General features: G+C 39.0%; 1 protein-coding gene across 1 annotated transcript in view; it reads left to right on the top strand.

Annotated features, from left to right (window-relative positions):
- The first annotated feature begins 1,844 nt into the window (after positions 1-1,844).
- Positions 1,845-11,494, top strand: part of LOC107704522 (zinc finger CCCH domain-containing protein 3-like) — a 32,677-nt gene continuing 23,027 nt past the window's right edge. The window contains exon 1 of the mRNA XM_016507460.1: positions 1,845-1,980. The gene's annotated coding sequence lies outside the window, so the exon portion shown is untranslated. The remainder of the gene's footprint in view (positions 1,981-11,494) is intronic.

Raw genomic sequence — 11,494 nt, 5'->3', positions numbered from 1 at the left:
TGCGTGTGCTAAGTGAGCGAACATCAAAGATCACACAACAGAAGTGCGCGCTCTCTCTCTCTCTCTCTCTCTCTCTCTCTCTCTCTCTCTCTCTCTCTCTCTCTCTCTCTCTCTCTCTCTCTCTCTCTCTCTCTCTCTCTCTCTCTCTCTCTCTCTCTCTCTCTCGCTCTCGCTCTCTCTCTCTCTCTCTCTCTACCGTTAAGTAACTTGTGCATTGTTTTAGTTACTTGTTTTTGACACATCCGGCCGAACTACAAGCTTTCCAGTGATGTCTGTGAGAAAGGCATATTCACTCGACAAGCTCGCGCATCTGCGCCGCCGCGCGCACAATCCACTCAGCGTGCTTTGCTTATCAGCTCGTGCACGTCAGCTATACAGGCGTTAATACTGAAAGTTTAACATTATATTCATTGCATACATATACTTCGTAGACATCCTTAATCTCTAATAACTCCATTCTGCTGTCGGTGTTTCATTGTCTGAATATGGCACTTATCACATGCTGTGTGGTATCGGCGTTTGGTATCGGGGCATTTTAACGAGTACGAGTACGAGTACAAGAGCTCAGTATCGGGCCCGATGCATCCCTACTTTTAATCCATTTAGTGAAATCATTGTTGCATTTTAGAGAAGCACAACTAAGAATTTACTCTTGCCAAATCTGCGCCACCTATAGTTAGTTTAAACGGAACTACCATCTGCTTACAAATACAACCTTTTCATAAACAGCTGTAAATGGTTTATTAAAATAAACTTTCAGCCAAAGCATTTCTACTCTGTATTTTTCCTCCACTAACCCTCTCTGATTTTCTTAAAATCTTTAAGTAATTCCATTCTCCCGTTGGCTTGTCTAACATGTGAAATTGTACCTGCTGGGAATAAATCTTTGGGGTTTTTAGCTCTGGTGTACAGCGGCAACGAGCGAAAGCCACCATGCCGAGTCCATCTTTTACTCAGCCCGCATGCATGCATGTCACTTCAGCCCAGCCACTCATAAAGCAACATGATGGATAAATGAATACAGAAAGAAATAAATAAAAGCCACACTTATTCTCTCCCGCACATCCTTTCCTCCGCCTCTCTGATGGATCTGTGAAATGATATAAGGAATAAGACTTAGAGGGAGAGCGAAAGAAGGGGCTGGGGTGGAGAGACAGATATGATTTATTAGGCTGATAAAAATTCAGCCTTTGTTATTCAGTCATTTTTCCATGTGCAGCTTATTAAGGAGTGCACCTGCCAGAGGAAGAGTTTGTGTGCGCCAATGGGTGTATGTCTAAATGTGTGTGTCCCGTGGAGTAGGAAGACTCAGACCTCACAGAGCCAGTTTAGATGACACCCTCTGTGTTCAGTGCTGCATTTTCCTGTCTAGCAATGGCTCCCTTTAGACCTGGCATTAATATCATGAGTTTTCAGTGATCAAATCACAATCGATAACACTTAACCACATTAAAAGCCAAGGGTAATTGCACCCAAGACACATTGTGATTGAATCACTGAAACCACAAAATATTTTTTAATCTGTCAAAATGATGGAAAGAATTTCTATCAATATTGTAAATAACATAACTTCTATGTAAACGCCATTATTTTGCAAATGCAAGTTATCCAGATACAAAACACGTTTATACTAAGTGTAAAAGTGCCAGATGATCGTGTATGTGTGTGTGTGTGTGTGTGTGTGTGAAATATGAACAGTATCTATCTCTAGAGTTTATGCAAACCAACTAATGACTTCGTTATAGCTCAAGCAGGCATCATTAGGTGATTAAGCTTTATTGATCAGTGAAGTGACATGTCAACCATTAATTCACTTCTGTGATTTGTCTGTTCCTTTGCAGCACCCTTATCTTCGTCATTGCAAAACCCGGCATCGCATAGGGTATTCAAAACACGCTACAAGATTGACACACGCAGAGCCCATACAGTCCACCACAACCCCGCTCTTTCCTACAGGGTCAAGAGAGTGCATTCTGCCAGGTAAGTGATGGGTGCTTTTCTGGTGGAGGTGGAAATGACCAGCACTTAATCCACTTCCTGTTTGTCTCCACCTCAACAAAGCTAATTTCAATGGCTTTATTCTATCATAAATTCTGCGTTTGCATGTGTGCGTGCATCCCGCTCACAATCTTAGCCCGGCACAACCAATTACCAGCCTGATTAAAACCTCTCTGTTGACATTCAGTGTCTTTACCAGTGTCTCAGTGCCTTATAAAACATTAAATAACGGCCTGGCCCTTAATAACGCCACATAGAACCATAACTAACTGCCTCATCACTGCTGATAATGACAGAGAGAAGGTGCCGCTCGTCATGGTAATCTATTACTGGAACCATAATATTACACCATAAAGATGTTCTACGGGATGGCCCACAGGGAAGTCACTGAGACACAAGCTTTTAATGGTGCCTTGAAATTGTTTTTTTATATGACAAAATTAAGTCTCAACTTTTAACTTGAGTGCTGTGTTTTTAGATCACTGTGTCATATGCCAGCCTGGTCTCATTGTTTATACGTAGGTATTAGTACGTAATGTTTTCAAGGAGAAAATGTACATTTTTCCACGTTTTTTTTTTTGTTGCTGAAATTTACAATTTGATGTGTTACAACATTTAAAATGTAAAATTTGCTACATATTTTTAGCTAAAAAAAACAAACTATTTATTAATCTTTTATATCATTAAGATATTTGTATCCATGCGTTTTTTATAATTTTATTGATAAGCGATTTAGATTTTTATACCGTCAGTATTGTATGTTTAAATGATGTAAACATGTCAGCATTGTATGTTTAGATGCTGTATTGTATGTTTCAGTGTCTGTGAAAACGTAAGTAAATGTACGTTTTGTAGAACCACATTTTACGTAAAATACATAAAAATTCTCATGAGATCACGTTGCATATGGAAGACTTGAGCTCAACGGTCAAAGACATATTCTAGCACATTTTTAGATGGATAAACAATCTAAAAGAAGTGCAGCCAATTGACAAAAAAAAAAAAAAAAAACGGTTTCTGTGTGAACGACCCCTAGTGAGTTCAGACTACACGATATTTTTGTCCATCACGATAGTCACTGTGTCAGATTACACGATTTTGACTCCTAAAATCTTGTCGTGTCATGGACAAGAAACATGTCAGACTACACGTTGCTTCCCGACCATTCATCGCGTGCCGTCTTTAATGACACAAGTTTCCTTTAAAGCAAAATTAAGAGAGGTTGGAAAGCTTCTAAATTGTAAATGCTTATAGAAAGACAGAGAGAAGGAAGAGGGGTCACTGCTGTGCCTGTATGGCATTAGCTTTAGTCTGATAGGAGGCCACTGAGAAATCCTATTCACTTTAGGGTGTAAATGAAGCACTCATGCGTATGGGTGTAAATTTTTTATTCCCCCTCTTATCTACAGAGTTAAAATGATCTTCATAAATCCCCCTGCTGTGTGGGCCTGGCTTAGCCATGTAGAAAAAAGAGAGTGTGGATTAAAGGTGTTATATGTTAAGAAGGGTGCCACATTAAACAAAATAACCTTCTCTTTTATCTCTCTTGCTCTCTTTTACTGGCTTTCTGGTCTTTTCTGCCTTAGTGAGGAATGCTTTACACTGCCTTGAGTGGATAGTGCTTAACAAAATCACTTCTTTTTGGTCCTTTCAAGCAGGTTCGGTGCATGATATCACTTTGAGTATCTGATTGGCTGCTTAAGCAGCTGTAACTTTGTGTTACTGGAGAGAGAGGAAGTTGGGGGAGCTGATCTATTTATGTCCATTGGTTTTAAATATATTAATGTAGTTATCCCTGTTCATATCATATGAGCTGATAATAGTTTCTTGAGGGTAATTTCATTATGTGTTTATCTTAGCCTTTTTTGCTACTTTTGCTCATTGTTCGCATTTAGGATGGGCATGTTTCCTTAGATATGATCAAACCATGAAAATATGTATATATTTTTACTTAAACATATGTTTTTGAATTTTACATAGCAAGGAAACATAATGCTATGCCTGATTTAGTAAAACTACTGGTATATGTAGTCATCACGTGGCGTTTGAGAACATTTTGGTCGACAGACATGTAACAGCTGCTCTTGAAATAGATGATTAACAGGTCTACAGGTCAGACTCTCATCTGAGCTCATTACTGAAGAGATGCTGACATTTTGACCTCAGTGGCCTGCACACAAGTATTCAACACTGTTTATGTATAGTTTGATTAGATTTGTGTGTGTGTGTGTGTGTGTGTGTGTGTGTGTGTAACTGAGCGTGTGTGTGTGTGTGTGTGTGTGTGTGTGTAACTGAGCTTCTAGCTCTTTTCATCTGTAATTTATTCTGTAATTAAATCTTTACACTGTCTTACATGACACAAATGTTTGTACAAATGTTTGTGTATTCTCTCTCTAAAAGGTAATTAAAAAATGCACTGTACAACTTTTATATGTATCCAGATTTTGCCCTAAAATCTCAAATATTATTTGTCACCAACTAAAATATTTGATATTATGCAACATAGTAATCTAAAGTGTTACTGATTTTTGCAAGTTTGTGTGCAGGTCAGTGATACTTGATTCATGTAATTTAGATTTGCTAGGGAAGTGCTTTCTGATTTTTAATGGATAAGCGAGTTTTGAATTTGTGTTTGTGGGGCTTCATTTGTGTAATGCAGATTTTGTGAGACGCGTGCTTGGCTTCAGACTGCCTTTGAGCTGTGGTGACTTACCGCCATTCATTTAGCTGCCTGCAATAAATATTGATTCATCAAGGGATTTTCAATTTGAACCTCTGACGCATTGTGAAATATTGCAAGAGATGGAGGGAAATGAGAAAGAGAGAAAGATAGCGTGGGGGGAGAGGAGATAAGGGAAGATTTTTAACGATCCATCTCTCTTTCATTCATTAATTTGTTGGTGATGCTTATTTTTAGAGTATTTTAGAGTATGGCCATCTGCCACATTCTTATTATATTTACACATTTGGCAGACATTACATTTAAGCTTTTGTCTGAAGCGACTTGTGGTGCATTGTGATATGCTTTTTACCAGTGCATGCACTTCCTGGGAATCGAACCTGTAATGTTGCCACTGTGCTATAAAGAACAGATGCACAACGTGCTTAAAAAAAGCCACAATGCCAAGAGTCTCTCCGTATTAGTTAGTTAGGAAACACACACAGATGGCCGATCACAGTCCACCACCCAAGAGCTCAAGCAGAAGAAGCGCGGAGCCCCTCTCCGTCTCACACTTGAGCAGACAGACGCGGGGCTCTTTAGCCCCTCACCCTTCCGTGCAGTGACCCGGCGTCCGGCGCAGCGAGCTGGAGAGGGGTGGGAGTGTGTAGTCAGCAGTGCGGCTGTGTCTGGTGATTGAGTGTTTGAGGGGACTGGGTGGGGGAGGAAAGGCCCTCGTAAATCCCCAGCAGCCACCAGAAAATAGATATAATCTCAACATTAACTACATTAATAGTAGCAGGAGTTGAATTAAGAAAGCCGTAAAGCATGGACGCCTGGGCATAAATTACACGAGTCCGTGCGCACACTCACACGTACACAGACACACACATACAAACTGCCTCCTCCCATTGCATGCTCTCCGTTTTGTTCTTTCTTTTCTAGATTTTCTCATTTATTACTGTGAATGTAGAGTTTGTCTTTTTGTTCTTGGACTTGGCTCGCCAGACCACCTCTTAAGGTCATCTCTTATTTCTCTTGATATTTTAAACATGAATATTAATTAATTTATATTATTAATATTGATATTAATAATGATTCATATAATATTATCAATATTCATATATTATTTAAATTAATAAAATGTGCATTAAAACAAAATATTTCTGATATTGATATTTCTTCTCATCATAAATAATCATTTTGTTATTATATTAACATTTTTATATTAATAATGATTCTAATAATATTATCAATATCAGTATAATTAATTCATACTGTATTATTGAAATAGTTTATTAAAATGTATGTTAAAATACTTAATAAAAACTTTTTTAATTATACTGAATTAATGTATTGTATGTATGTATGTAATGTAATGTATCACCCAGGCTGCATTCATTTGAGCAAAACAAGAAAAAGAAAAAAAATGGAATGTAAAACAGAAATATTGTGAAATATTATCAAAATTTTAAATAACAGTTTTCTATTTTAATTATTTTTAAATAATATTTAATAATCCATATAATAATATTCAAACCAATTAAAATGTACATTAAAATAAAATACTTGTGATAATATCTCTTGATCACAGTTTTTAATATTATATTATTTTATTAGCATTAATATTGTTGATAATAATGATTCATATAATATTAGCAATATCAACATTAATTCATATCACATTATTGAAGTTAATTAATAAATGCACATTCAAATACTTGATTAATACTTGATTAGTTAAACTCAATTAATTTGTTGCTACTATATACAGCAATATATCCATTTTTTTATTTTTAAATAATAATACACAGAAACTGAGCAATAGACTTTTAATCAAAGCAGCCATAATCATAATATTGATGATTTTTTCATGCTAGCATTCATTTTAGGACACACATTCATACATTTACTGTACTGTGTATGAAGCCAGACTTCTTGCTGCTGTTTCCTTGAACTCTAACCCTGTTCATGTCGGAGAAACAACAAAAAACAATCATAATCTTCACCTTTTATTTTCTTTGGTCGACGCACTCTCACACGTGCGGTCATGCACTCTCTCAGTGTGGGTGGAGCGGCCCGCGTGACCCTCATCAGGTTTAGTGCTCTGGTATTGATCAGCACAGGATATGCTGCAGCACTGCTCTCCTCTCCTCTCCTCTTCTTCACCACCTCTCCATTCATGTCATCCACCCATCCTGGGAGAGAAGGGAGGGGAGCACAAGGGAGAACAGGAGGAACAAGAGAGGTGAATTGAGAATGCTGAAGGACAAGGTAGAGCAATAGAGCTTAAGAGTTCAGGTATTAACACTCAGAAATGTTTGACTGGTAATACAGTGTTGAGATATAATGTTTTATGAGATATAAAGCAAAGCATGAGCCTGGAAATGTAGTTGATAAAAATGTTGAAAACGATGACCTCGGTGGAAATACCCTAAATGTTTTACTCATTTATGTATAAAAAAATATATATTGCTGTGTAAATGTCTTCCCTTCATTTTTTTTTTAAATCAATTTAATGCAGTTTTTTTTATAAAAGTATTAATTTCTCTATAAAAAAAATAAAAAAAACCTTACTGACCACAGACTTGTGTACAGTAGTGTAATTAAGAAAATTCAACTTCAAGAGCATTTATTGTCAGGCCAATCTGAAACATGCCACGTGTCTGGTATAATAAGCAAAAATACCCGCCACTGCAAAAAATAGCCACATTTGGCTGGTGGCAAGTGTTAATTTCCCACGCTGATGACAACTGTCTAATTTACCAAATGGCATCTGTCTCTCAGTCCTCTCCCCTTTCATTGTGTCATCTTTTGCCCACTTGTCTGCCCTTGAGCTGTTGATTTCTTCAAACATTTTAAATGTTTTCCCTCTCTAATAGTCTTTAATATGGTTATCACTTAAGTTTCCTTCATTATCTACTTTGCTACATCAAAATCTCATTTACACAAAGAAAATTGGTTAAGTGAAACCAGCTAGCTCATTTCAAGGGTAACTCTTTTTATCTATTCTTCAGGATGAGCTTACTAATGCTTTCTCTGCAGCCAAATAGACAAGACAAGCATTATTGTGAATGCCCGTGCGGCCTGTGAATTCCTCCCCGTCACCAAAACAAAAGTCACATCGTTAATCACCCTGCCGGAGTGCTGATTCGCTCTCTCCTTCATCTGCGCTCGTCCTGCGGTCGAAACACAACAAGACACACATATATACATGCATGCTCTCATGTGAGAATGCAGAATAGTTTGCATGATCGAAAGCAGCCGGTCACTGTGGCTAACTTTTCTGAGTAGAAACTTTTTTTTTTTTTTTTTACAATTAAGAGGTTTTAACTCATGCTAATTGTTTGGCCGGCATATGCATTCTTCCCCAACCATCACATGCACCAGCACTGATGTGTTTTTGTCTTGACACAGGTGTAAGTCCCCCGTGCTCATCCTTGCTGATGGTTGCTTACCGTGCCCCCTAAATATGCCACATACTAGCAAAAAAAGAGATTTGTGTCTAGAGGGAGTGATAAAAATCATGATGCCTCAGAGATGTTTGCTGTAAAAGCGTTTATTTTGACAGAATGAATTAAAGGGACAAAAACACAGATTCGCTCCAGCCCCTCGAGGGATGGGTCATCATCAGCATATTCAGTACATCTTTGCATTTCATGCATCCTTAACGTGAGCACAATATAACTAAGAAAACAAAAAAAGGAATTTTTTAAAAACTAAAAATAAAATTTTTAGGTTCTTAGCTGTTGTTTTAAAATTGTCACAAGTAACAATACTTTGATTTATCAATTTGAATTTGTCTGTTACATGTGTTAAATTATTCAAGGCAACTACAGATTTCTTGTGCAGCAAATGGCTTTTGCTGTGTTGCAAATAACATTTTTTGGCCAATTTTTACATGTATTGTGCACTTGTCTTCAAAGTATAATGTATATATCTTAGTGTTGTCAAAAGTACCAACCGCGATTCTTGTCAGTACTGAAATTTTAAAAACGTCCATTTCCCGCTAACATTTGAACGCTTTTGAGCGGATTCTTAAATGCAGCTGATTGGCTATCGCGATCACGCACTCAACAAATATGACTGTGATTGGCTACAATCATCATCGTTTCACGCTCTTCACCGAGCGCTCACATAGAAGCACACGAGAGCGTTTGAAAGCTGCCACATCTATATGTCTGCACATAGACGGTGTGTGTATATATGTATATATATGCATGTATGTATGTAAATGTTTATAAGACAGCAAAGATATGTAGTTTTAGAAAGTTTATGTATAACGTGACACAAACCTCAAGAACGGTGACATCTTTTAACATCATAAAACAACAAAAGTCAACAAACAGTGATACAGTAACCATATAATTTATTCATGCTGCCGTGCATGCTGGGAACTCACCAACCCTTAACATTTCATCAATATTATTCAGTTTAAAATTCTTTGCTCAGACAACTGTGTTTGACTAGTTGGGACAACATTTTGGTGAATTATTTTGGTCTAAGTTGGTCTTTTTATTTAGGTTTTCTTTTCTTTATTTCCCAAATAAAACACATTTCTTATTATTTCTTAGTATTTTCATCTCCTATAAAATATGCATTTTTTTTCTTTTTTTATAGTGCACTTGTCCTCAAAGTTTTATCCGAATGATTTCAGTAAAAAACTTCTCCTCTCTCATATCCCCCAGCAGACCCTCAGGAAGAGCACAAAGACCTTTTTATATCATAGCCTCAGGGTCAGAGCCCCCAAATGCTAAATCACGTCCTACTCTAACAGTGCAATTACAACCCATCGTGTGTCCCATAAAAATAATTCCCCACTGCCATTCAAGTGATACATGGGACGACGTGATATGTCCCTCCAGACCCCATGTATTAGCACTGCCGGTTCCCTCTGCCTCTGATATCAGATCAGCTCTTACGCCTTCCAGCCTGAGTTACTGCGGTAACAGGAAACACAGACATAACTGATACCAGAACAGCAACTAAAAGTACATATATCGTGGCGACCTGTGATTTAAAGAGTGCCGGTTGGCTGAAGATAAGGTATCGGCGTTTAAGGGTCAAGGACGACTGGCTGGGAGCTCTAAGGATTATGGAGCTCTCCTCTTTGCTTCCTGTCTTACTTTTATTTCCATATTTTCCAGAGTTGAAACGAGAGACCCAAGAGGTCGCAAGGCATCTTGTGTTTACAGCTTTCCTCTCGCTTCTTCTTAGACAAAGCCCGGTGGAGGAACATTTGCATGCTATTACATGTACTCTGCTTCCGAGTTTAGGCTTCATATATTTTATCCATTTGTCAGACTTGCTCAGTATGACTGGGGTTAACTGCCTCAAATGTTCCATGTCCATGTTATGGCTAGATTAGGCTCCATTATGGCTCTTGGTGCCCTGCCTGAGCTACAGTGAGGGCAGCAACTGTTCTCCCATTACGCCTCATTATGGCTCCCATGGCTGCCGTCACTGAGCCGTTGTGGACCTGTGTGGGTTATGATGTATGTGCGACATATGCTCTTACAGCTAAAAGGATGTAGATGTACTACAGGTTGTTTGCCACTTTGGTCTTCTCTGTGAAGTTGTTATAGTCGCAATAAAACGTCTCAGGTTACTTATGTAACCATGGTTCCCTGAGTAGGGAATGAGACACTGCGTCCTCTAGCGGTCGCTATGGGGAACGCCTCGTTGTGACCCGTGTCTGAAGCATACATTGAAAAAACACCAACAACACGCTGGCCGGCGACAGCCATGACATCACTACCAGTGCGACTATAGTATAAATAGGCACCAGGAGAACACATCATCCACTTCTTCGTCTGAAGCTTGCGTCCGAAGCATGGCAAGAAACCTAGAGGACGCAGTGTCTCGTTCCCTACTCAGGGAACTGTTAAGTAGGTATACAGAGGATATATAGGAGGAGTGGTGCCCAAGGCGGAGCCGGGGTTTTAAACCACTCAGAAAGAGCACGAGGCTGCTGCGCGTAGCTCTTACCATGCAGGATTTTTAGAAAAGAACGCAGAGTACTAGCGTGCGAACTTACCACAGTGTGGATTTTAGAAAGTGTACAAAGACTTCAAGTGCACACTTACCATAACATGGATTTTAAAATACAGTTCTAAGGGGTTCTTGTGGCACTCTGAAAGAGCAGCCCATAGATGGAAATGGTGCATCCCAAAACGCTATGTTTGAGAAGTTGGGGCATCACCATCGTGTGCAATGAAGCGACAGCCCGACCTGCTGCTGCTGCGTATGCCCTGGCATCCGAGCAATATTTCAAGGAGGGCAGTCTTATAGGACGTCTCACCCATAGAGAGATAGCTTGCCAGCGTATCTCTATAGGGGCATCTTCTCATAACCGCTTTCGCACATCGCCTCAATGTTGGCATACCTCGTATGCTGGAATCGATGGATGCGTGAGGAAAAACGGCCTCTTCTATTCCTTCTCAATCTCTGTATGGAAAACAGGAAGAAAGGAAGGCTCACCTGAGCTGGAGGGTTATGGCCAGAAAAATATAACGTTCATGTTTTTTTTTTTGTTTTTTTTTAAATAGATGACCTCACGATGACATTTTCTTCACCCGCTTCACGGCAAGTAAAGCCTTCTTCAAACTCATCGGCCAGATCCACATGCGATCCCGAGTTCATTCTCCTCCGTGCCTCAGCAGCGGCGGATCCTGAATCGCAGGAAGTAGATGGCTGCCCCTCTTTCCTTGAAAAGAGAGACAAACGAGAGCGGAGCTTTTTCCTTGAAAAAAACGCTCATGGTGCACGCCGATTGCCCCCTCGGAGACATTGCATGCGTGCTCTTCGCCCAAACAAATAACGCATAGATTGTGTGTG

Source organism: Sinocyclocheilus anshuiensis, unplaced genomic scaffold (assembly GCF_001515605.1).
Source record: "Sinocyclocheilus anshuiensis isolate Anshui unplaced genomic scaffold, SAMN03320099.WGS_v1.1 scaffold1538, whole genome shotgun sequence".
NCBI classification, from domain to species: Eukaryota; Metazoa; Chordata; class Actinopteri; order Cypriniformes; family Cyprinidae; genus Sinocyclocheilus; species Sinocyclocheilus anshuiensis.
This window is presented reverse-complemented; position numbering and strand designations above follow the sequence as displayed.